At 56.9% G+C, this 20924-nt stretch overlaps 45 non-coding genes across 45 annotated transcripts; all 45 read right to left on the bottom strand.

Annotated features, from left to right (window-relative positions):
- Positions 1–157: 157 nt before the first annotated feature.
- LOC135593062 (5S ribosomal RNA) lies at positions 158–276 on the bottom strand. Its single transcript, XR_010479382.1, has one exon. It is a non-coding gene; the product is annotated as a 5S ribosomal RNA (ribosomal RNA).
- Positions 277–626: 350 nt separating this feature from the next.
- Positions 627–745, bottom strand: LOC135591574 (5S ribosomal RNA). The gene has a single exon (XR_010478569.1). It is a non-coding gene; the product is annotated as a 5S ribosomal RNA (ribosomal RNA).
- Positions 746–1095: 350 nt separating this feature from the next.
- On the bottom strand, positions 1096–1214 carry LOC135588656 (5S ribosomal RNA). The gene has a single exon (XR_010476391.1). It is a non-coding gene; the product is annotated as a 5S ribosomal RNA (ribosomal RNA).
- A 350-nt stretch (positions 1215–1564) lies between these two features.
- On the bottom strand, positions 1565–1683 carry LOC135588655 (5S ribosomal RNA). Its single transcript, XR_010476389.1, has one exon. It is a non-coding gene; the product is annotated as a 5S ribosomal RNA (ribosomal RNA).
- Positions 1684–2033: 350 nt separating this feature from the next.
- On the bottom strand, positions 2034–2152 carry LOC135592324 (5S ribosomal RNA). Its single transcript, XR_010478997.1, has one exon. It is a non-coding gene; the product is annotated as a 5S ribosomal RNA (ribosomal RNA).
- A 350-nt stretch (positions 2153–2502) lies between these two features.
- Positions 2503–2621, bottom strand: LOC135590075 (5S ribosomal RNA). The gene has a single exon (XR_010477487.1). It is a non-coding gene; the product is annotated as a 5S ribosomal RNA (ribosomal RNA).
- Positions 2622–2971: 350 nt separating this feature from the next.
- On the bottom strand, positions 2972–3090 carry LOC135591729 (5S ribosomal RNA). Its single transcript, XR_010478597.1, has one exon. It is a non-coding gene; the product is annotated as a 5S ribosomal RNA (ribosomal RNA).
- Positions 3091–3440: 350 nt separating this feature from the next.
- Positions 3441–3559, bottom strand: LOC135594106 (5S ribosomal RNA). Its single transcript, XR_010480003.1, has one exon. It is a non-coding gene; the product is annotated as a 5S ribosomal RNA (ribosomal RNA).
- Positions 3560–3909: 350 nt separating this feature from the next.
- Positions 3910–4028, bottom strand: LOC135591563 (5S ribosomal RNA). The gene has a single exon (XR_010478567.1). It is a non-coding gene; the product is annotated as a 5S ribosomal RNA (ribosomal RNA).
- Positions 4029–4378: 350 nt separating this feature from the next.
- On the bottom strand, positions 4379–4497 carry LOC135592328 (5S ribosomal RNA). Its single transcript, XR_010479001.1, has one exon. It is a non-coding gene; the product is annotated as a 5S ribosomal RNA (ribosomal RNA).
- A 350-nt stretch (positions 4498–4847) lies between these two features.
- LOC135588651 (5S ribosomal RNA) lies at positions 4848–4966 on the bottom strand. The gene has a single exon (XR_010476388.1). It is a non-coding gene; the product is annotated as a 5S ribosomal RNA (ribosomal RNA).
- Positions 4967–5316: 350 nt separating this feature from the next.
- LOC135587988 (5S ribosomal RNA) lies at positions 5317–5435 on the bottom strand. The gene has a single exon (XR_010476032.1). It is a non-coding gene; the product is annotated as a 5S ribosomal RNA (ribosomal RNA).
- Positions 5436–5785: 350 nt separating this feature from the next.
- Positions 5786–5904, bottom strand: LOC135587986 (5S ribosomal RNA). The gene has a single exon (XR_010476030.1). It is a non-coding gene; the product is annotated as a 5S ribosomal RNA (ribosomal RNA).
- Positions 5905–6254: 350 nt separating this feature from the next.
- LOC135587985 (5S ribosomal RNA) lies at positions 6255–6373 on the bottom strand. Its single transcript, XR_010476029.1, has one exon. It is a non-coding gene; the product is annotated as a 5S ribosomal RNA (ribosomal RNA).
- A 350-nt stretch (positions 6374–6723) lies between these two features.
- LOC135594228 (5S ribosomal RNA) lies at positions 6724–6842 on the bottom strand. The gene has a single exon (XR_010480038.1). It is a non-coding gene; the product is annotated as a 5S ribosomal RNA (ribosomal RNA).
- Positions 6843–7192: 350 nt separating this feature from the next.
- Positions 7193–7311, bottom strand: LOC135588648 (5S ribosomal RNA). Its single transcript, XR_010476380.1, has one exon. It is a non-coding gene; the product is annotated as a 5S ribosomal RNA (ribosomal RNA).
- Positions 7312–7661: 350 nt separating this feature from the next.
- On the bottom strand, positions 7662–7780 carry LOC135587980 (5S ribosomal RNA). Its single transcript, XR_010476028.1, has one exon. It is a non-coding gene; the product is annotated as a 5S ribosomal RNA (ribosomal RNA).
- A 350-nt stretch (positions 7781–8130) lies between these two features.
- On the bottom strand, positions 8131–8249 carry LOC135587976 (5S ribosomal RNA). Its single transcript, XR_010476027.1, has one exon. It is a non-coding gene; the product is annotated as a 5S ribosomal RNA (ribosomal RNA).
- Positions 8250–8599: 350 nt separating this feature from the next.
- Positions 8600–8718, bottom strand: LOC135588421 (5S ribosomal RNA). Its single transcript, XR_010476257.1, has one exon. It is a non-coding gene; the product is annotated as a 5S ribosomal RNA (ribosomal RNA).
- Positions 8719–9068: 350 nt separating this feature from the next.
- LOC135594062 (5S ribosomal RNA) lies at positions 9069–9187 on the bottom strand. Its single transcript, XR_010479991.1, has one exon. It is a non-coding gene; the product is annotated as a 5S ribosomal RNA (ribosomal RNA).
- Positions 9188–9537: 350 nt separating this feature from the next.
- On the bottom strand, positions 9538–9656 carry LOC135587972 (5S ribosomal RNA). Its single transcript, XR_010476026.1, has one exon. It is a non-coding gene; the product is annotated as a 5S ribosomal RNA (ribosomal RNA).
- A 350-nt stretch (positions 9657–10006) lies between these two features.
- On the bottom strand, positions 10007–10125 carry LOC135588416 (5S ribosomal RNA). The gene has a single exon (XR_010476256.1). It is a non-coding gene; the product is annotated as a 5S ribosomal RNA (ribosomal RNA).
- A 350-nt stretch (positions 10126–10475) lies between these two features.
- LOC135594028 (5S ribosomal RNA) lies at positions 10476–10594 on the bottom strand. The gene has a single exon (XR_010479964.1). It is a non-coding gene; the product is annotated as a 5S ribosomal RNA (ribosomal RNA).
- A 350-nt stretch (positions 10595–10944) lies between these two features.
- Positions 10945–11063, bottom strand: LOC135587962 (5S ribosomal RNA). Its single transcript, XR_010476022.1, has one exon. It is a non-coding gene; the product is annotated as a 5S ribosomal RNA (ribosomal RNA).
- A 350-nt stretch (positions 11064–11413) lies between these two features.
- Positions 11414–11532, bottom strand: LOC135588412 (5S ribosomal RNA). Its single transcript, XR_010476255.1, has one exon. It is a non-coding gene; the product is annotated as a 5S ribosomal RNA (ribosomal RNA).
- A 350-nt stretch (positions 11533–11882) lies between these two features.
- Positions 11883–12001, bottom strand: LOC135593987 (5S ribosomal RNA). Its single transcript, XR_010479934.1, has one exon. It is a non-coding gene; the product is annotated as a 5S ribosomal RNA (ribosomal RNA).
- A 350-nt stretch (positions 12002–12351) lies between these two features.
- LOC135587959 (5S ribosomal RNA) lies at positions 12352–12470 on the bottom strand. Its single transcript, XR_010476018.1, has one exon. It is a non-coding gene; the product is annotated as a 5S ribosomal RNA (ribosomal RNA).
- Positions 12471–12820: 350 nt separating this feature from the next.
- Positions 12821–12939, bottom strand: LOC135588407 (5S ribosomal RNA). Its single transcript, XR_010476253.1, has one exon. It is a non-coding gene; the product is annotated as a 5S ribosomal RNA (ribosomal RNA).
- A 350-nt stretch (positions 12940–13289) lies between these two features.
- Positions 13290–13408, bottom strand: LOC135593961 (5S ribosomal RNA). Its single transcript, XR_010479914.1, has one exon. It is a non-coding gene; the product is annotated as a 5S ribosomal RNA (ribosomal RNA).
- Positions 13409–13758: 350 nt separating this feature from the next.
- On the bottom strand, positions 13759–13877 carry LOC135587957 (5S ribosomal RNA). Its single transcript, XR_010476017.1, has one exon. It is a non-coding gene; the product is annotated as a 5S ribosomal RNA (ribosomal RNA).
- A 350-nt stretch (positions 13878–14227) lies between these two features.
- Positions 14228–14346, bottom strand: LOC135588405 (5S ribosomal RNA). Its single transcript, XR_010476251.1, has one exon. It is a non-coding gene; the product is annotated as a 5S ribosomal RNA (ribosomal RNA).
- Positions 14347–14696: 350 nt separating this feature from the next.
- Positions 14697–14815, bottom strand: LOC135593929 (5S ribosomal RNA). Its single transcript, XR_010479894.1, has one exon. It is a non-coding gene; the product is annotated as a 5S ribosomal RNA (ribosomal RNA).
- A 350-nt stretch (positions 14816–15165) lies between these two features.
- On the bottom strand, positions 15166–15284 carry LOC135591718 (5S ribosomal RNA). Its single transcript, XR_010478595.1, has one exon. It is a non-coding gene; the product is annotated as a 5S ribosomal RNA (ribosomal RNA).
- Positions 15285–15634: 350 nt separating this feature from the next.
- On the bottom strand, positions 15635–15753 carry LOC135588401 (5S ribosomal RNA). Its single transcript, XR_010476248.1, has one exon. It is a non-coding gene; the product is annotated as a 5S ribosomal RNA (ribosomal RNA).
- A 350-nt stretch (positions 15754–16103) lies between these two features.
- On the bottom strand, positions 16104–16222 carry LOC135588397 (5S ribosomal RNA). The gene has a single exon (XR_010476246.1). It is a non-coding gene; the product is annotated as a 5S ribosomal RNA (ribosomal RNA).
- Positions 16223–16572: 350 nt separating this feature from the next.
- Positions 16573–16691, bottom strand: LOC135593899 (5S ribosomal RNA). The gene has a single exon (XR_010479873.1). It is a non-coding gene; the product is annotated as a 5S ribosomal RNA (ribosomal RNA).
- A 350-nt stretch (positions 16692–17041) lies between these two features.
- LOC135590262 (5S ribosomal RNA) lies at positions 17042–17160 on the bottom strand. The gene has a single exon (XR_010477674.1). It is a non-coding gene; the product is annotated as a 5S ribosomal RNA (ribosomal RNA).
- Positions 17161–17510: 350 nt separating this feature from the next.
- Positions 17511–17629, bottom strand: LOC135588396 (5S ribosomal RNA). Its single transcript, XR_010476245.1, has one exon. It is a non-coding gene; the product is annotated as a 5S ribosomal RNA (ribosomal RNA).
- Positions 17630–17979: 350 nt separating this feature from the next.
- Positions 17980–18098, bottom strand: LOC135593836 (5S ribosomal RNA). Its single transcript, XR_010479843.1, has one exon. It is a non-coding gene; the product is annotated as a 5S ribosomal RNA (ribosomal RNA).
- Positions 18099–18448: 350 nt separating this feature from the next.
- LOC135587954 (5S ribosomal RNA) lies at positions 18449–18567 on the bottom strand. Its single transcript, XR_010476016.1, has one exon. It is a non-coding gene; the product is annotated as a 5S ribosomal RNA (ribosomal RNA).
- A 350-nt stretch (positions 18568–18917) lies between these two features.
- Positions 18918–19036, bottom strand: LOC135593861 (5S ribosomal RNA). Its single transcript, XR_010479855.1, has one exon. It is a non-coding gene; the product is annotated as a 5S ribosomal RNA (ribosomal RNA).
- A 350-nt stretch (positions 19037–19386) lies between these two features.
- LOC135594038 (5S ribosomal RNA) lies at positions 19387–19505 on the bottom strand. The gene has a single exon (XR_010479968.1). It is a non-coding gene; the product is annotated as a 5S ribosomal RNA (ribosomal RNA).
- Positions 19506–19855: 350 nt separating this feature from the next.
- On the bottom strand, positions 19856–19974 carry LOC135593822 (5S ribosomal RNA). The gene has a single exon (XR_010479836.1). It is a non-coding gene; the product is annotated as a 5S ribosomal RNA (ribosomal RNA).
- A 350-nt stretch (positions 19975–20324) lies between these two features.
- LOC135587951 (5S ribosomal RNA) lies at positions 20325–20443 on the bottom strand. Its single transcript, XR_010476015.1, has one exon. It is a non-coding gene; the product is annotated as a 5S ribosomal RNA (ribosomal RNA).
- Positions 20444–20793: 350 nt separating this feature from the next.
- LOC135593784 (5S ribosomal RNA) lies at positions 20794–20912 on the bottom strand. Its single transcript, XR_010479819.1, has one exon. It is a non-coding gene; the product is annotated as a 5S ribosomal RNA (ribosomal RNA).
- Positions 20913–20924: the final 12 nt, after the last annotated feature.

Below are 20924 nucleotides of genomic sequence, written 5' to 3'. Positions count from 1 at the left end.
TCTCGAACGATCTCGGAATCGCTATTGCGACCCCAATCCAGAAAGCGCTTTCCGAGCCCCACAATACTGACTGCGTAGCGGTCACGGCAAATTTCGTGCCCGAAAACAATCATCTCAGAGGTCGACGGGAGATGTTTCGTATCTCGGGAAGCAAAAAGTAGTGCAACACGAGGACTTCCCTGGGGGTCACCCATCCTAGTACTACTCTCGCCCAAGCACGCTTAACTTCGGAGTTCTGATGGGATCCGGTGGTTTAGTGCTGGTATGATCGCACCGGTTTCGGGTGCTTCGTCCCTCGCCTATGTGCACGTCGCGGCCGGCGCATCAACGTCCGGAGCCTCTTGCCCGTCACGAAACCGCCGGCGCTTTCCCGAACGATCACGAAATCCCTATTGGAAGCTCTCTCCGAGCCCTAGCCCAACGACCGCGTATCGGTCACGGCAAGCTCGCGCCGAAACCATCGGCACTTTCTCGAACGATCTCGGAATCGCTATTGCGACCCTAATCCGGAAAGCTCTTTCCGAGCCCCACGATACTGACTGTGTAGCGGTCACGGTAAATTCCGTGCCCGAAAACAATCATCTCGGAGGTCTACGGGAGATGTTTCGTATCTCGGGACGCAAAAAGTAGTGCAACACGAGGACTTCCCGGGGGGTCACCCATCCTAGTACTACTCTCGCCCAAGCAGGCTTAACTTCAGAGTTCTGATGGGATCCGATGATTTAGTGCTGGTATGATCGCACCGGTTTCGGGTGCCTCGTCCCTCGCCTATGTGCACGTCGCGGCCGGCGCATCAACGTCCGGAGCCTCTTGCCCGTCACGAAACCGCCGGCGCTTTCTCGAACGATCACGAAATCCCTATTGGAATCTCTCTCCGAACCCTAGCCCAACGACCGCGTATCGGTCACGGCAAGCTCGCGCCGAAACCATCGGCACTTTCTCGAACGATCTCGGAATCACTATTGCGACCCCAATCCGGAAAGCTCTTTCCGAGCCCCACGATACTGACTGCATAGCGGTCACGGCAAATTCCGTGCCCGAAAACAATCGTCTCGGAGGTCTACGGGAGATGTTTCGTATCTCGGGACGCAAAAAGTAGTGCAACACGAGGACTTCCCGAGGGGTCACCCATCCTAGTACTACTCTCGCCCAAGCAGGCTTAACTTCGGAGTTCTGATGGGATCCGGTGATTTAGTGCTGGTATGATCGCACCGGTTTCGGGTGCCTCGTCCCTCGCCTATGTGCACGTCGCGGCCGGCGCATCAACGTCCGGAGCCTCTTGCCCGTCACGAAACCGCCGGCGCTTTCTCGAACGATCACGAAATCCCTATTGGAATCTCTCTCCGAACCCTAGCCCAACGACCGCGTATCGGTCACGGCAAGCTCGCGCCGAAACCATCGGCAGTTTCTCGAACGATTTCGCTATCACTATTGCGACCCCAATCCGGAAAGCTCTTTCCGAGCCCCACGATACTGACTGCGTAGCGGTCACGGCAAATTCCGTGCCCGAAAACAATCATCTCGGAGGTCTACGGGAGATGTTTCGTATCTCGGGACGCAAAAAGTAGTGCAACACGAGGACTTCCCGAGGGGTCACCCATCCTAGTACTACTCTCGCCCAAGCAGGCTTAACTTCGGAGTTCTGATGGGATCCGGTGATTTAGTGCTGGTATGATCGCACCGGTTTCGGGTGCTTCGTCCCTCGCCTATGTGCACGTCGCGGCCGGCGCATCAACGTCCGGAGCCTCTTGCCCGTCACGAAACCGCCGGCGCTTTCTCGAACGATCACGAAATCCCTATTGGAATCTCTCTCCGAACCCTAGCCCAACGACCGCGTATCGGTCACGGCAAGCTCGCGCCGTAACCATCGGCACTTTCTCGAACGATCTCGGAATCTCTATTGCGACCCAAATCCGGAAAGCTCTTTCCGAGCCCCACGATACTGACTGTGTAGCGGTCACGGTAAATTCCGTGCCCGAAAACAATCATCTCGGAGGTCTACGGGAGATGTTTCGTATCTCGGGACGCAAAAAGTAGTGCAACACGAGGACTTCCCGGGGGGTCACCCATCCTAGTACTACTCTAGCCCAAGCAGGCTTAACTTCGGTGTTCTGATGGGATCCGGTGATTTAGTGCTGGTATGATCGCACCGGTTTCGGGTGCTTCGTCCCTCGCCTATGTGCACGTCGCGGCCGGCGCATCAACGTCCGGAGCCTCTGGCCCGTCATGAAACCGCCGACGCTTTCTCGAACGATCACGAAATCCCTATTGGAATCTCTCTCCGAGCCCTAGCCCAACGACCGCGTATCGGTCACGGCAAGCTCGCGCCGAAACCATCGGCACTTTCTCGAACGATCTCGGAATCGCTATTGCGACCCCAATCCAGAAAGCTCTTTCCGAGCCCCACGATACTGACTGCGTAGCGGTCACGGCAAATTTCGTGCCCGAAAACAATCATCTCAGAGGTCTACGGGAGATGTTTCGTATCTCGGGACGCAAAAAGTAGTGCAACACGAGGACTTCCCGAGGGGTCACCCATCCTAGTACTACTCTCGCCCAAGCAGGCTTAACTTCAGAGTTCTGATGGGATCCGGTGATTTAGTGCTGGTATGATCGCACCGGTTTCGGGTGCTTCGTCCCTCGCCTATGTGCACGTCGCGGCCGGTGCATCAACGTCCGGAGCCTCTTGCCCGTCACGAAACCGCCGGCGCTTTCTCGAACGATCACGAAATCCCTATTGGAATCTCTCTCCGAACCCTAGCCCAACGACCGCGTATCGGTCACGGCAAGCTCGCGCCGTAACCATCGGCACTTTCTCGAACGATCTCGGAATCTCTATTGCGACCCAAATCCGGAAAGCTCTTTCGGAGCCCCACGATACTGACTGCATAGCGGTCACGGCAAATTCCGTGCCCGAAAACAATCGTCACGGAGGTCTACGGGTGATGTTTCGTATCTCGGGACGCAAAAAGTAGTGCAACACGAGGACTTCCCGGGGGGTCACCCATCCTAGTACTACTCTCGCCAAAGCAGGCTTAACTTCGGAGTTCTAATGGGATCCGGTGATTTAGTGCTGGTATGATCGCACCGGTTTCGGGTGCTTCGTCCCTCGCCTATGTGCACGTCGCGGCCGGCGCATCAACGTCCGGAGCCTCTGGCCCGTCACGAAACCGCCGACGCTTTCTCGAACGATCACGAAATCCCTATTGGAATCTCTCTCCGAGCCCTAGCCCAACGACCGCGTATCGGTCACGGCAAGCTCGCGCCGAAACCATCGGCACTTTCTCGAACGATCTCGGAATCGCTATTGCGACCCCAATCCAGAAAGCGCTTTCCGAGCCCCACGATACTGACTGCGTAGCGGTCACGGCAAATTTCGTGCCCGAAAACAATCATCTCAGAGGTCGACGTGAGATGTTTCGTATCTCGGGAAGCAAAAAGTAGTGCAACACGAGGACTTCCCGGGGGGTCACCCATCCTAGTACTACTCTCGCCCAAGCACGCTTAACTTCGGAGTTCTGATGGGATCCGGTGGTTTAGTGCTGGTATGATCGCACCGGTTTCGGGTGCTTCGTCCCTCGCCTATGTGCACGTCGCGGCCGGCGCATCAACGTCCGGAGCCTCTTGCCCGTCACGAAACCGCCGGCGCTTTCCCGAACGATCACGAAATCCCTATTGGAAGCTCTCTCCGAGCCCTAGCCCAACGACCGCGTATCGGTCACGGCAAGCTCGCGCCGAAACCATCGGCACTTTCTCGAACGATCTCGGAATCGCTATTGCAACCCTAATCCGGAAAGCTCTTTCCGAGCCCCACGATACTGACTGTGTAGCGGTCACGGTAAATTCCGTGCCCGAAAACAATCATCTCGGAGGTCTACGGGAGATGTTTCGTATCTCGGGACGCAAAAAGTAGTGCAACACGAGGACTTCCCGGGGGGTCACCCATCCTAGTACTACTCTCGCCCAAGCAGGCTTAACTTCAGAGTTCTGATGGGATCCGATGATTTAGTGCTGGTATGATCGCACCGGTTTCGGGTGCCTCGTCCCTCGCCTATGTGCACGTCGCGGCCGGCGCATCAACGTCCGGAGCCTCTTGCCCGTCACGAAACCGCCGGCGCTTTCTCGAACGATCACGAAATCCCTATTGGAATCTCTCTCCGAACCCTAGCCCAACGACCGCGTATCGGTCACGGCAAGCTCGCGCCGAAACCATCGGCACTTTCTCGAACGATCTCGGAATCACTATTGCGACCCCAATCCGGAAAGCTCTTTCCGAGCCCCACGATACTGACTGCATAGCGGTCACGGCAAATTCCGTGCCCGAAAACAATCGTCTCGGAGGTCTACGGGAGATGTTTCGTATCTCGGGACGCAAAAAGTAGTGCAACACGAGGACTTCCCGAGGTGTGACCCATCCTAGTACTACTCTCGCCCAAGCAGGCTTAACTTCGGAGTTCTGATGGGATCCGGTGATTTAGTGCTGGTATGATCGCACCGGTTTCGGGTGCTTCGTCCCTCGCCTATGTGCACGTCGCGGCCGGCGCATCAACGTCCGGAGCCTCTTGCCCGTCACGAAACCGCCGGCGCTTTCTCGAACGATCACGAAATCCCTATTGGAATCTCTCTCCGAACACTAGCCCAACGACCGCGTATCGGTCACGGCAAGCTCGCGCCGTAACCATCGGCACTTTCTCGAACGATCTCGGAATCTCTATTGCGACCCAAATCCGGAAAGCTCTTTCCGAGCCCCACGATACTGACTGCATAGCGGTCACGGCAAATTCCGTGCCCGAAAACAATCATCTCGGAGGTCTACGGGAGATGTTTCGTATCTCGGGACGCAAAAAGTAGTGCAACACGAGGACTTCCCGAGGGGTCACCCATCCTAGTACTACTCTCGCCCAAGCAGGCTTAACTTCGGAGTTCTGATGGGATCCGGTGATTTAGTGCTGGTATGATCGCACCGGTTTCGGGTGCTTCGTCCCTCGCCTATGTGCACGTCTTGGCCGGCGCATCAACGTCCGGAGCCTCTTGCCCGTCACGAAACCGCCGGCGCTTTCTCGAACGATCACGAAATCCCTATTGGAATCTCTCTCCGAACCCTAGCTCAACGACCGCGTATCGGTCACGGCAAGCTCGCGCCGTAACCATCGGCACTTTCTCGAACGATCTCGGAATCTCTATTGCGACCCAAATCCGGAAAGCTCTTTCCGAGCCCCACGATACTGACTGCATAGCGGTCACGGCAAATTCCGTGCCCGAAAACAATCATCTCGGAGGTCTACGGGAGATGTTTCGTATCTCGGGACGCAAAAAGTAGTGCAACACGAGGACTTCCCGGGGGGTCACCCATCCTAGTACTACTCTCGCCCAAGCAGGCTTAACTTCGGAGTTCTGATGGGATCCGGTGATTTAGTGCTGGTATGATCGCACCGGTTTCGGGTGCTTCGTCCCTCGCCTATGTGCACGTCGCGGCCGGCGCATCAACGTCCGGAGCCTCTGGCCCGTCACGAAACCGCCGCCGCTTTCTCGAACGATCACGAAATCCCTATTGGAAGCTCTCTCCGAGCCCTAGCCCAACGACCGCGTATCTGTCACGGGAAGCTCGCGCCGTAACCATCGGCACTTTCTCGAACGATCTCGGAATCTCTATTGCGACTCAAATCCGGAAAGCTCTTTCCGAGCCCCACGATACTGACTGCATAGCGGTCACGGCAAATTCCGTGCCCGAAAACAATCGTCTCGGAGGTCTACGGGAGATGTTTCGTATCTCGGGACGCAAAAAGTAGTGCAACACGAGGACTTCCCGGGGGGTCACCCATCCTAGTACTACTCTCGCCCAAGCAGGCTTAACTTCGGAGTTCTGATGGGATCCGGTGATTTAGTGCTGGTATGATCGCACCGGTTTCGGGTGCTTCGTCCCTCGCCTATGTGCACGTCGCGGCCGGCGCATCAACGTCCGGAGCCTCTGGCCCGTCACGAAACCGCCGACGCTTTCTCGAACGATCACGAAATCCCTATTGGAATCTCTCTCCGAGCCCTAGCCCAACGACCGCGTATCGGTCACGGCAAGCTCGCGCCGAAACCATCGGCACTTTCTCGAACGATCTCGGAATCGCTATTGCGACCCCAATCCAGAAAGCTCTTTCCGAGCCCCACGATACTGACTGCGTAGCGGTCACGGCAAATTTCGTGCCCGAAAACAATCATCTCAGAGGTCGACGGGAGATGTTTCGTATCTCGGGAAGCAAAAAGTAGTGCAACACGAGGACTTCCCGGGGGGTCACCCATCCTAGTACTACTCTCGCCCAAGCAGGCTTAACTTCGGAGTTCTGATGGGATCCGGTGATTTAGTGCTGGTATGATCGCACCGGTTTTGGGTGCTTCGTCCCTCGCCTATGTGCACGTCGCGGCCGGCGCATCAACGTCCGGAGCCTCTGGCCCGTCACGAAACCGCCGCCGCTTTCTCGAACGATCACGAAATCCCTATTGGAAGCTCTCTCCGAGCCCTAGCCCAACGACCGCGTATCTGTCACGGGAAGCTCGCGCCGTAACCATCGGCACTCTCTCGAACGATCTCGGAATCTCTATTGCGACTCAAATCCGGAAAGCTCTTTCCGAGCCCCACGATACTGACTGCATAGCGGTCACGGCAAATTCCGTGCCCGAAAACAATCGTCTCGGAGGTCTACGAGAGATGTTTCGTATCTCGGGACGCAAAAAGTAGTGCAACACGAGGACTTCCCGGGGGGTCACCCATCCTAGTACTACTCTCGCCCAAGCAGGCTTAACTTCGGAGTTCTGATGGGATCCGGTGGTTTAGTGCTGGTATGATCGCACCGGTTTCGGGTGCTTCGTCCCTCGCCTATGTGCACGTCGCGGCCGGCGCATCAACGTCCGGAGCCTCTTGCCCGTCACGAAACCGCCGGCGCTTTCCCGAACGATCACGAAATCCCTATTGGAAGCTCTCTCCGAGCCCTAGCCCAACGACCGCGTATCGGTCACGGCAAGCTCGCGCCGAAACCATCGGCACTTTCTCGAACGATCTCGGAATCGCTATTGCGACCCTAATCCGGAAAGCTCTTTCCGAGCCCCACGATACTGACTGTGTAGCGGTCACAGTAAATTCCGTGCCCGAAAACAATCATCTCGGAGGTCTACGGGAGATGTTTCGTATCTCGGGACGCAAAAAGTAGTGCAACACGAGGACTTCCCGAGGGGTCACCCATCCTAGTACTACTCTCGCCCAAGCAGGCTTAACTTCGGAGTTCTGATGGGATCCGGTGATTTAGTGCTGGTATGATCGCACCGGTTTCGGGTGCTTCGTCCCTCGCCTATGTGCACGTCGCGGCCGGCGCATCAACGTCCGGAGCCTCTTGCCCGTCACGAAACCGCCGGCGCTTTCTCGAACGATCACGAAATCCCTATTGGAATCTCTCTCCGAACCCTAGCCCAACGACCGCGTATCGGTCACGGCAAGCTCGCGCCGTAACCATCGGCACTTTCTCGAACGATCTCGGAATCTCTATTGCGACCCAAATCCGGAAAGCTCTTTCCGAGCCCCACGATACTGACTGCATAGCGGTCACGGCAAATTCCGTGCCCGAAAACAATCGTCACGGAGGTCTACGGGTGATGTTTCGTATCTCGGGACGCAAAAAGTAGTGCAACACGAGGACTTCCCGGGGGGTCACCCATCCTAGTACTACTCTCGCCCAAGCAGGCTTAACTTCGGAGTTCTGATGGGATCCGGTGATTTAGTGCTGGTATGATCGCACCGGTTTCGGGTGCTTCGTCCCTCGCCTATGTGCACGTCGCGGCCGGCGCATCAACGTCCGGAGCCTCTTGCCCGTCACGAAACCGCCGGCGCTTTCTCGAACGATCACGAAATCCCTATTGGAATCTCTCTCCGAACCCTAGCCCAACGACCGCGTATCGGTCACGGCAAGCTCGCGCCGTAACCATCGGCACTTTCTCGAACGATCTCGGAATCTCTATTGCGACCCAAATCCGGAAAGCTCTTTCCGAGCCCCACGATACTGACTGCATAGCGGTCACGGCAAATTCCGTGCCCGAAAACAATCGTCTCGGAGGTCTACGGGAGATGTTTCGTATCTCGGGACGCAAAAAGTAGTGCAACACGAGGACTTCCCGGGGGGTCACCCATCCTAGTACTACTCTCGCCCAAGCAGGCTTAACTTCGGAGTTCTGATGGGATCCGGTGATTTAGTGCTGGTATGATCGCACCGGTTTCGGGTGCTACGTCCCTCGCCTATGTGCACGTCGCGGCCGGCGCATCAACGTCCGGAGCCTCTGGCCCGTCACGAAACCGCCGACGCTTTCTCGAACGATCACGAAATCCCTATTGGAATCTCTCTCCGAGCCCTAGCCCAACGACCGCGTATCGGTCACGGCAAGCTCGCGCCGAAACCATCGGCACTTTCTCGAACGATCTCGGAATCGCTATTGCGACCCCAATCCGGAAAGCTCTTTCCGAGCCCCACGATACTGACTGCGTAGCGGTCATGGCAAATTCCGTGCCCGAAAACAATCATCTCGGAGGTCTACGGGAGATGTTTCGTATCTCGGGACGCAAAAAGTAGTGCAACACGAGGACTTCCCGGGGGGTCACCCATCCTAGTACTACTCTCGCCCAAGCACGCTTAACTTCGGAGTTCTAATAGGATCCGGTGATTTAGTGCTGGTATGATCGCACCGGTTTCGGGTGCCTCGTCCCTCGCCTATGTGCACGTCGCGGCCGGCGCATCAACGTCCGGAGCCTCTGGCCCGTCACGAAACCGCCGACGCTTTCTCGAACGATCACGAAATCCCTATTGGAATCTCTCTCCGAGCCCTAGCCCAACGACCGCGTATCGGTCACGGCAAGCTCGCGCCGAAACCATCGGCACTTTCTCGAACGATCTCGGAATCGCTATTGCGACCCCAATCCAGAAAGCTCTTTCCGAGCCCCACGATACTGACTGCGTAGCGGTCACGGCAAATTTCGTGCCCGAAAACAATCATCTCAGAGGTCGACGGGAGATGTTTCGTATCTCGGGAAGCAAAAAGTAGTGCAACACGAGGACTTCCCGGGGGGTCACCCATCCTAGTACTACTCTCGCCCAAGCACGCTTAACTTCGGAGTTCTGATGGGATCCGGTGGTTTAGTGCTGGTATGATCGCACCGGTTTCGGGTGCTTCGTCCCTCGCCTATGTGCACGTCGCGGCCGGCGCATCAACGTCCGGAGCCTCTTGCCCGTCACGAAACCGCCGGCGCTTTCTCGAACGATCACGAAATCCCTATTGGAATCTCTCTCCGAACCCTAGCCCAACGACCGCGTATCGGTCACGGCAAGCTCGCGCCGTAACCATCGGGACTTTCTCGAACGATCTCGGAATCTCTATTGCGACCCAAATCCGGAAAGCTCTTTCCGAGCCCCACGATACTGACTGCATAGCGGTCACGGCAAATTCCGTGCCCGAAAACAATCGTCTCGGAGGTCTACGGGAGATGTTTCGTATCTCGGGACGCAAAAAGTAGTGCAACACGAGGACTTCCCGGGGGGTCACCCATCCTAGTACTACTCTCGCCCAAGCAGGCTTAACTTCGGAGTTCTGATGGGATCCGGTGATTTAGTGCTGGTATGATCGCACCGGTTTCGGGTGCTACGTCCCTCGCCTATGTGCACGTCGCGGCCGGCGCATCAACGTCCGGAGCCTCTGGCCCGTCACGAAACCGCCGGCGCTTTCTCGAACGATCACGAAATCCCTATTGGAATCTCTCTCCGAGCCCTAGCCCAACAACCGCGTATCGGTCACGGCAAGCTCGCGCCGAAACCATCGGCACTTTCTCGAACGATCTCGGAATCGCTATTGCGACCCCAATCCGGAAAGCTCTTTCCGAGCCCCACGATACTGACTGCGTAGCGGTCATGGCAAATTCCGTGCCCGAAAACAATCATCTCGGAGGTCTACGGGAGATGTTTCGTATCTCGGGACGCAAAAAGTAGTGCAACACGAGGACTTCCCGGGGGGTCACCCATCCTAGTACTACTCTCGCCCAAGCACGCTTAACTTCGGAGTTCTAATAGGATCCGGTGATTTAGTGCTGGTATGATCGCACCGGTTTCGGGTGCCTCGTCCCTCGCCTATGTGCACGTCGCGGCCGGCGCATCAACGTCCGGAGCCTCTGGCCCGTCACGAAACCGCCGACGCTTTCTCGAACGATCACGAAATCCCTATTGGAATCTCTCTCCGAGCCCTAGCCCAACGACCGCGTATCGGTCACGGCAAGCTCGCGCCGAAACCATCGGCACTTTCTCGAACGATCTCGGAATCGCTATTGCGACCCCAATCCAGAAAGCTCTTTCCGAGCCCCACGATACTGACTGCGTAGCGGTCACGGCAAATTTCGTGCCCGAAAACAATCATCTCAGAGGTCGACGGGAGATGTTTCGTATCTCGGGAAGCAAAAAGTAGTGCAACACGAGGACTTCCCGGGGGGTCACCCATCCTAGTACTACTCTCGCCCAAGCACGCTTAACTTCGGAGTTCTGATGGGATCCGGTGGTTTAGTGCTGGTATGATCGCACCGGTTTCGGGTGCTTCGTCCCTCGCCTATGTGCACGTCGCGGCCGGCGCATCAACGTCCGGAGCCTCTTGCCCGTCACGAAACCGCCGGCGCTTTCTCGAACGATCACGAAATCCCTATTGGAATCTCTCTCCGAACCCTAGCCCAACGACCGCGTATCGGTCACGGCAAGCTCGCGCCGTAACCATCGGGACTTTCTCGAACGATCTCGGAATCTCTATTGCGACCCAAATCCGGAAAGCTCTTTCCGAGCCCCACGATACTGACTGCATAGCGGTCACGGCAAATTCCGTGCCCGAAAACAATCGTCTCGGAGGTCTACGGGAGATGTTTCGTATCTCGGGACGCAAAAAGTAGTGCAACACGAGGACTTCCCGGGGGGTCACCCATCCTAGTACTACTCTCGCCCAAGCAGGCTTAACTTCGGAGTTCTGATGGGATCCGGTGATTTAGTGCTGGTATGATCGCACCGGTTTCGGGTGCTACGTCCCTCGCCTATGTGCACGTCGCGGCCGGCGCATCAACGTCCGGAGCCTCTGGCCCGTCACGAAACCGCCGGCGCTTTCTCGAACGATCACGAAATCCCTATTGGAATCTCTCTCCGAGCCCTAGCCCAACGACCGCGTATCGGTCACGGCAAGCTCGCGCCGAAACCATCGGCACTTTCTCGAACGATCTCGGAATCGCTATTGCGACCCCAATCCGGAAAGCTCTTTCCGAGCCCCACGATACTGACTGCGTAGCGGTCATGGCAAATTCCGTGCCCGAAAACAATCATCTCGGAGGTCTACGGGAGATGTTTCGTATCTCGGGACGCAAAAAGTAGTGCAACACGAGGACTTCCCGGGGGGTCACCCATCCTAGTACTACTCTCGCCCAAGCACGCTTAACTTCGGAGTTCTAATAGGATCCGGTGATTTAGTGCTGGTATGATCGCACCGGTTTCGGGTGCCTCGTCCCTCGCCTATGTGCACGTCGCGGCCGGCGCATCAACGTCCGGAGCCTCTGGCCCGTCACGAAACCGCCGACGCTTTCTCGAACGATCACGAAATCCCTATTGGAATCTCTCTCCGAGCCCTAGCCCAACGACCGCGTATCGGTCACGGCAAGCTCGCGCCGAAACCATCGGCACTTTCTCGAACGATCTCGGAATCGCTATTGCGACCCCAATCCAGAAAGCTCTTTCCGAGCCCCACGATGCTGACTGCGTAGCGGTCACGGCAAATTTCGTGCCCGAAAACAATCATCTCAGAGGTCGACGGGAGATGTTTCGTATCTCGGGAAGCAAAAAGTAGTGCAACACGAGGACTTCCCGGGGGGTCACCCATCCTAGTACTACTCTCGCCCAAGCACGCTTAACTTCGGAGTTCTGATGGGATCCGGTGGTTTAGTGCTGGTATGATCGCACCGGTTTCGGGTGCTTCGTCCCTCGCCTATGTGCACGTCGCGGCCGGCGCATCAACGTCCGGAGCCTCTTGCCCGTCACGAAACCGCCGGCGCTTTCTCGAACGATCACGAAATCCCTATTGGAATCTCTCTCCGAACCCTAGCCCAACGACCGCGTATCGGTCACGGCAAGCTCGCGCCGTAACCATCGGGACTTTCTCGAACGATCTCGGAATCTCTATTGCGACCCAAATCCGGAAAGCTCTTTCCGAGCCCCACGATACTGACTGCATAGCGGTCACGGCAAATTCCGTGCCCGAAAACAATCGTCTCGGAGGTCTACGGGAGATGTTTCGTATCTCGGGACGCAAAAAGTAGTGCAACACGAGGACTTCCCGGGGGGTCACCCATCCTAGTACTACTCTCGCCCAAGCAGGCTTAACTTCGGAGTTCTGATGGGATCCGGTGATTTAGTGCTGGTATGATCGCACCGGTTTCGGGTGCTACGTCCCTCGCCTATGTGCACGTCGCGGCCGGCGCATCAACGTCCGGAGCCTCTGGCCCGTCACGAAACCGCCGGCGCTTTCTCGAACGATCACGAAATCCCTATTGGAATCTCTCTCCGAGCCCTAGCCCAACGACCGCGTATCGGTCACGGCAAGCTCGCGCCGAAACCATCGGCACTTTCTCGAACGATCTCGGAATCGCTATTGCGACCCCAATCCGGAAAGCTCTTTCCGAGCCCCACGATACTGACTGCGTAGCGGTCATGGCAAATTCCGTGCCCGAAAACAATCATCTCGGAGGTCTACGGGAGATGTTTCGTATCTCGGGACGCAAAAAGTAGTGCAACACGAGGACTTCCCGGGGGGTCACCCATCCTAGTACTACTCTCGCCCAAGCACGCTTAACTTCGGAGTTCTAATAGGATCCGGTGATTTAGTGCTGGTATGATCGCACCGGTTTCGGGTGCCTCGTCCCTCGCCTATGTGCACGTCGCGGCCGGCGCATCAACGTCCGGAGCCTCTGGCCCGTCACGAAACCGCCGACGCTTTCTCGAACGATCACGAAATCCCTATTGGAATCTCTCTCCGAGCCCTAGCCCAACGACCGCGTATCGGTCACGGCAAGCTCGCGCCGAAACCATCGGCACTTTCTCGAACGATCTCGGAATCGCTATTGCGACCCCAATCCAGAAAGCTCTTTCCGAACCCCACGATACTGACTGCGTAGCGGTCACGGCAAATTTCGTGCCCGAAAACAATCATCTCAGAGGTCGACGGGAGATGTTTCGTATCTAGGGAAGCAAAAAGTAGTGCAACACGAGGACTTCCCGGGGGGTCACCCATCCTAGTACTACTCTCGCCCAAGCACGCTTAACTTCGGAGTTCTGATGGGATCCGGTGGTTTAGTGCTGGTATGATCGCACCGGTTTCGGGTGCTTCGTCCCTCGCCTATGTGCACGTCGCGGCCGGCGCATCAACGTCCGGAGCCTCTTGCCCGTCACGAAACCGCCGGCGCTTTCTCGAACGATCACGAAATCCCTATTGGAATCTCTCTCCGAACCCTAGCCCAACGACCGCGTATCGGTCACGGCAAGCTCGCGCCGTAACCATCGGCACTTTCTCGAACGATCTCGGAATCTCTATTGCGACCCAAATCCGGAAAGCTCTTTCCGAGCCCCACGATACTGACTGCATAGCGGTCACGGCAAATTCCGTGCCCGAAAACAATCGTCTCGGAGGTCTACGGGAGATGTTTCGTATCTCGGGACGCAAAAAGTAGTGCAACACGAGGACTTCCCGGGGGGTCACCCATCCTAGTACTACTCTCGCCCAAGCAGGCTTAACTTCGGAGTTCTGATGGGATCCGGTGATTTAGTGCTGGTATGATCGCACCGGTTTCGGGTGCTACGTCCCTCGCCTATGTGCACGTCGCGGCCGGCGCATCAACGTCCGGAGCCTCTGGCCCGTCACGAAACCGCCGGCGCTTTCTCGAACGATCACGAAATCCCTATTGGAATCTCTCTCCGAGCCCTAGCCCAACGACCGCGTATCGGTCACGGCAAGCTCGCGCCGAAACCATCGGCACTTTCTCGAACGATCTCGGAATCGCTATTGCGACCCCAATCCGGAAAGCTCTTTCCGAGCCCCACGATACTGACTGCGTAGCGGTCATGGCAAATTCCGTGCCCGAAAACAATCATCTCGGAGGTCTACGGGAGATGTTTCGTATCTCGGGACGCAAAAAGTAGTGCAACACGAGGACTTCCCGGGGGGTCACCCATCCTAGTACTACTCTCGCCCAAGCACGCTTAACTTCGGAGTTCTAATAGGATCCGGTGATTTAGTGCTGGTATGATCGCACCGGTTTCGGGTGCCTCGTCCCTCGCCTATGTGCACGTCGCGGCCGGCGCATCAACGTCCGGAGCCTCTGGCCCGTCACGAAACCGCCGACGCTTTCTCGAACGATCACGAAATCCCTATTGGAATCTCTCTCCGAGCCCTAGCCCAACGACCGCGTATCGGTCACGGCAAGCTCGCGCCGAAACCATCGGCACTTTCTCGAACGATCTCGGAATCGCTATTGCGACCCCAATCCAGAAAGCTCTTTCCGAGCCCCACGATGCTGACTGCGTAGCGGTCACGGCAAATTTCGTGCCCGAAAACAATCATCTCAGAGGTCGACGGGAGATGTTTCGTATCTCGGGAAGCAAAAAGTAGTGCAACACGAGGACTTCCCGGGGGGTCACCCATCCTAGTACTACTCTCGCCCAAGCACGCTTAACTTCGGAGTTCTGATGGGATCCGGTGGTTTAGTGCTGGTATGATCGCACCGGTTTCGGGTGCTTCGTCCCTCGCCTATGTGCACGTCGCGGCCGGCGCATCAACGTCCGGAGCCTCTTGCCCGTCACGAAACCGCCGGCGCTTTCTCGAACGATCACGAAATCCCTATTGGAATCTCTCTCCGAACCCTAGCCCAACGACCGCGTATCGGTCACGGCAAGCTCGCGCCGTAACCATCGGCACTTTCTCGAACGATCTCGGAATCTCTATTGCGACCCAAATCCGGAAAGCTCTTTCCGAGCCCCACGATACTGACTGCATAGCGGTCACGGCAAATTCCGTGCCCGAAAACAATCGTCTCGGAGGTCTACGGGAGATGTTTCGTATCTCGGGACGCAAAAAGTAGTGCAACACGAGGACTTCCCGGGGGGTCACCCATCCTAGTACTACTCTCGCCCAAGCAGGCTTAACTTCGGAGTTCTGATGGGATCCGGTTACTTAGTGCTGGTATGATCGCACCGGTTTCGGGTGCTACGTCCCTCGCCTATGTGCACGTCGCGGCCGGCGCATCAACGTCCGGAGCCTCTGGCCCGTCACGAAACCGCCGACGCTTTCTCGAACGATCACGAAATCCCTATTGGAATCTCTCTCCGAGCCCTAGCCCAACGACCGCGTATCGGTCACGGCAAGCTCGCGCCGAAACCATCGGCACTTTCTCGAACGATCTCGGAATCGCTATTGCGACCCCAATCCGGAAAGCTCTTTCCGAGCCCCACGATACTGACTGCGTAGCGGTCATGGCAAATTCCGTGCCCGAAAACAATCATCTCGGAGGTCTACGGGAGATGTTTCGTATCTCGGGACGCAAAAAGTAGTGCAACACGAGGACTTCCCGGGGGGTCACCCATCCTAGTACTACTCTCGCCCAAGCACGCTTAACTTCGGAGTTCTAATAGGATCCGGTGATTTAGTGCTGGTATGATCGCACCGGTTTCGGGTGCCTCGTCCCTCGCCTATGTGCACGTCGCGGCCGGCGCATCAACGTCCGGAGCCTCTGGCCCGTCACGAAACCGCCGACGCTTTCTCGAACGATCACGAAATCCCTATTGGAATCTCTCTCCGAGCCCTAGCCCAACGACCGCGTATCGGTCACGGCAAGCTCGCGCCGAAACCATCGGCACTTTCTCGAACGATCTCGGAATCGCTATTGCGACCCCAATCCGGAAAGCTCTTTCCGAGCCCCACGATACTGACTGCGTAGCGGTCATGGCAAATTCCGTGCCCGAAAACAATCATCTCGGAGGTCTACGGGAGATGTTTCGTATCTCGGGACGCAAAAAGTAGTGCAACACGAGGACTTCCCGGGGGGTCACCCATCCTAGTACTACTCTCGCCCAAGCACGCTTAACTTCGGAGTTCTAATAGGATCCGGTGATTTAGTGCTGGTATGATCGCACCGGTTTCGGGTGCCTCGTCCCTCGCCTATGTGCACGTCGCGGCCGGCGCATCAACGTCCGGAGCCTCTGGCCCGTCACGAAACCGCCGACGCTTTCTCGAACGATCACGAAATCCCTATTGGAATCTCTCTCCGAGCCCTAGCCCAACGACCGCGTATCGGTCACGGCAAGCTCGCGCCGAAACCATCGGCACTTTCTCGAACGATCTCGGAATCGCTATTGCGACCCCAATCCAGAAAGCTCTTTCCGAACCCCACGATACTGACTGCGTAGCGGTCACGGCAAATTTCGTGCCCGAAAACAATCATCTCAGAGGTCGACGGGAGATGTTTCGTATCTAGGGAAGCAAAAAGTAGTGCAACACGAGGACTTCCCGGGGGGTCACCCATCCTAGTACTACTCTCGCCCAAGCACGCTTAACTTCGGAGTTCTGATGGGATCCGGTGGTTTAGTGCTGGTATGATCGCACCGGTTTCGGGTGCTTCGTCCCTCGCCTATGTGCACGTCGCGGCCGGCGCATCAACGTCCGGAGCCTCTTGCCCGTCACGAAACCGCCGGCGCTTTCTCGAACGATCACGAAATCCCTATTGGAATCTCTCTCCGAACCCTAGCCCAACGACCGCGTATCGGTCACGGCAAGCTCGCGCCGTAACCATCGGCACTTTCTCGAACGATCTCGGAATCTCTATTGCGACCCAAATCCGGAAAGCTCTTTCCGAGCCCCACGATACTGACTGCATAGCGGTCACGGCAAATTCCGTGCCCGAAAACAATCGTCTCGGAGGTCTACGGGAGATGTTTCGTATCTCGGGACGCAAAAAGTAGTGCAACACGAGGACTTCCCGGGGGGTCACCCATCCTAGTACTACTCTCGCCCAAGCAGGCTTAACTTCGGAGTTCTGATGGGATCCGGTTATTTAGTGCTGGTATGATCGCACCGGTTTCGGGTGCTACGTCCCTCGCCTATGTGCACGTCGCGGCCGGCGCATCAACGTCCGGAGCCTCTGGCCCGTCACGAAACCGCCGACGCTTTCTCGAACGATCACGAAATCCCTATTGGAATCTCTCTCCGAGCCCTAGCCCAACGACCGCGTATCGGTCACGGCAAGCTCGCGCCGAAACCATCGGCACTTTCTCGAACGATCTCGGAATCGCTATTGCGACCCCAATCCGGAAAGCTCTTTCCGAGCCCCACGATACTGACTGCGTAGCGGTCATGGCAAATTCCGTGCCCGAAAACAATCATCTCGGAGGTCTACGGGAGATGTTTCGTATCTCGGGACGCAAAAAGTAGTGCAACACGAGGACTTCCCGGGGGGTCACCCATCCTAGTACTACTCTCGCCCAAGCACGCTTAACTTCGGAGTTCTAATAGGATCCGGTGATTTAGTGCTGGTATGATCGCACCGGTTTCGGGTGCCTCGTCCCTCGCCTATGTGCACGTCGCGGCCGGCGCATCAACGTCCGGAGCCTCTTGCCCGTCACGAAACCGCCGGCGCTTTCTCGAACGATCACGAAATCCCTATTGGAATCTCTCTCCGAGCCCTAGCCCAACGACCGCGTATCGGTCACGGCAAGCTCGCGCCGAAACCATCGGCACTTTCTCGAACGATCTCGGAATCGCTATTGCGACCCCAATCCAGAAAGCTCTTTCCGAGCCCCACGATACTGACTGCGTAGCGGTCACGGCAAATTTCGTGCCCGAAAACAATCATCTCAGAGGTCGACGGGAGATGTTTCGTATCTCGGGAAGCAAAAAGTAGTGCAACACGAGGACTTCCCGGGGGGTCACCCATCCTAGTACTACTCTCGCCCAAGCACGCTTAACTTCGGAGTTCTGATGGGATCCGGTGGTTTAGTTCTGGTATGATCGCACCGGTTTCGGGTGCTTCGTCCCTCGCCTATGTGCACGTCGCGGCCGGCGCATCAACGTCCGGAGCCTCTTGCCCGTCACGAAACCGCCGGCGCTTTCTCGAACGATCACGAAATCCCTATTGGAATCTCTCTCCGAACCCTAGCCCAACGACCGCGTATCGGTCACGGCAAGCTCGCGCCGTAACCATCGGCACTTTCTCGAACGATCTCGGAATCTCTATTGCGACCCAAATCCGGAAAGCTCTTTCCGAGCCCCACGATACTGACTGCATAGCGGTCACGGCAAATTCCGTGCCCGAAAACAATCGTCTCGGAGGTCTACGGGAGATGTTTCGTATCTCGGGACGCAAAAAGTAGTGCAACACGAGGACTTCCCGGGGGGTCACCCATCCTAGTACTACTCTCGCCCAAGCAGGCTTAACTTCGGAGTTCTGATGGGATCCGGTGATTTAGTGCTGGTATGATCGCACCGGTTTCGGGTGCTACGTCCCTCGCCTATGTGCACGTCGCGGCCGGCGCATCAACGTCCGGAGCCTCTGGCCCGTCACGAAACCGCCGGCGCTTTCTCGAACGATCACGAAATCCCTATTGGAATCTCTCTCCGAGCCCTAGCCCAACGACCGCGTATCGGTCACGGCAAGCTCGCGCCGAAACCATCGGCACTTTCTCGAACGATCTCGGAATCGCTATTGCGACCCCAATCCGGAAAGCTCTTTCCGAGCCCCACGATACTGACTGCGTAGCGGTCACGGCAAATTTCGTGCCCGAAAACAATCATCTCAGAGGTCGACGGGAGATGTTTCGTATCTCGGGAAGCAAAAAGTAGTGCAACACGAGGACTTCCCGGGGGGTCACCCATCCTAGTACTACTCTCGCCCAAGCACGCTTAACTTCGGAGTTCTGATGGGATCCGGTGGTTTAGTGCTGGTATGATCGCACCGGTTTCGGGTGCTTCGTCCCTCGCCTATGTGCACGTCGCGGCCGGCGCATCAACGTCCGGAGCCTCTTGCCCGTCACGAAACCGCCGGCGCTTTCTCGAACGATCACGAAATCCCTATTGGAATCTCTCTCCGATCCCTAGCCCAACGACCGCGTATCGGTCACGGCAAGCTCGCGCCGAAACCATCGGCACTTTCTCGAACGATCTCGGAATCGCTATTGCGACCCCAATCCAGAAAGCTCTTTCCAAGCCCCACGACACTGACTGCGTTGCGGTCACGGCAAATTCCGTGCCCGAAAACAATCATCTCGGAGGTCTACGGGAGATGTTTCGTATCTCGGGACGCAAAAAGTAGTGCAACACGAGGACTTCCCGGGAGGTCACCCATCCTAGTACTACTCTCGCCCAAGCACGCTTAACTTCGGAGTTCTAATAGGATCCGGTGATTTAGTGCTGGTATGATCGCACCGGTTTCGGGTGCTTCGTCCCTCGCCTATGTGCACGTCGCGGCCGGCGCATCAACGTCCGGAGCCTCTGGCCCGTCACGAAACCGCCGACGCTTTCTCGAACGATCACGAAATCCCTATTGGAATCTCTCTCCGAGCCCTAGCCCAACGACCGCGTATCGGTCACGGCAAGCTCGCGCCGAAACCATCGGCACTTTCTCGAACGATCTCGGAATCGCTATTGCGACCCCAATCCAGAAAGCTCTTTCCGAACCCCACGATACTGACTGCGTAGCGGTCACGGCAAATTTCGTGCCCGAAAACAATCATCTCAGAGGTCGACGGGAGATGTTTCGTATCTCGGGAAGCAAAAAGTAGTGCAACACGAGGACTTCCCGGGGGGTCACCCATCCTAGTACTACTCTCGCCCAAGCACGCTTAACTTCGGAGTTCTGATGGGATCCGGTGGTTTAGTGCTGGTATGATCGCACCGGTTTCGGGTGCTTCGTCCCTCGCCTATGTGCACGTCGCGGCCGGCGCATCAACGTCCGGAGCCTCTTGCCCGTCACGAAACCGCCGGCGCTTTCTCGAACGATCACGAAATCCCTATTGGAATCTCTCTCCGAACCCTAGCCCAACGACCGCGTATCGGTCACGGCAAGCTCGCGCCGTAACCATCGGGACTTTCTCGAACGATCTCGGAATCTCTATTGCGACCCAAATCCGGAAAGCTCTTTCCGAGCCCCACGATACTGACTGCATAGCGGTCACGGCAAATTCCGTGCCCGAAAACAATCGTCTCGGAGGTCTACGGGAGATGTTTCGTATCTCGGGACGCAAAAAGTAGTGCAACACGAGGACTTCCCGGGGGGTCACCCATCCTAGTACTACTCTCGCCCAAGCAGGCTTAACTTCGGAGTTCTGATGGGATCCGGTGATTTAGTGCTGGTATGATCGCACCGGTTTCGGGTGCTACGTCCCTCGCCTATGTGCACGTCGCGGCCGGCGCATCAACGTCCGGAGCCTCTGGCCCGTCACGAAACCGCCGGCGCTTTCTCGAACGATCACGAAATCCCTATTGGAATCTCTCTCCGAGCCCTAGCCCAACGACCGCGTATCGGTCACGGCAAGCTCGAGCCGAAACCATCGGCACTTTCTCGAAGGATCTCGGAATCGCTATTGCGACCCCAATCCGGAAAGCTCTTTCCGAGCCCCACGATACTGACTGCGTAGCGGTCATGGCAAATTCCGTGCCCGAAAACAATCATCTCGGAGGTCTACGGGAGATGTTTCGTATCTCGGGACGCAAAAAGTAGTGCAACACGAGGACTTCCCGGGGGGTCACCCATCCTAGTACTACTCTCGCCCAAGCACGCTTAACTTCGGAGTTCTGATGGGATCCGGTGGTTTAGTGCTGGTATGATCGCACCGGTTTCGGGTGCT

The sequence above is a fragment of the Musa acuminata genome, chromosome BXJ1-1, assembly GCF_036884655.1.
Source record: "Musa acuminata AAA Group cultivar baxijiao chromosome BXJ1-1, Cavendish_Baxijiao_AAA, whole genome shotgun sequence".
Lineage (NCBI taxonomy): Eukaryota > Viridiplantae > Streptophyta > Magnoliopsida > Zingiberales > Musaceae > Musa > Musa acuminata.
Note: the sequence above shows the minus strand (reverse complement) of the source record. Positions and strands in the feature narration are given on the sequence as shown.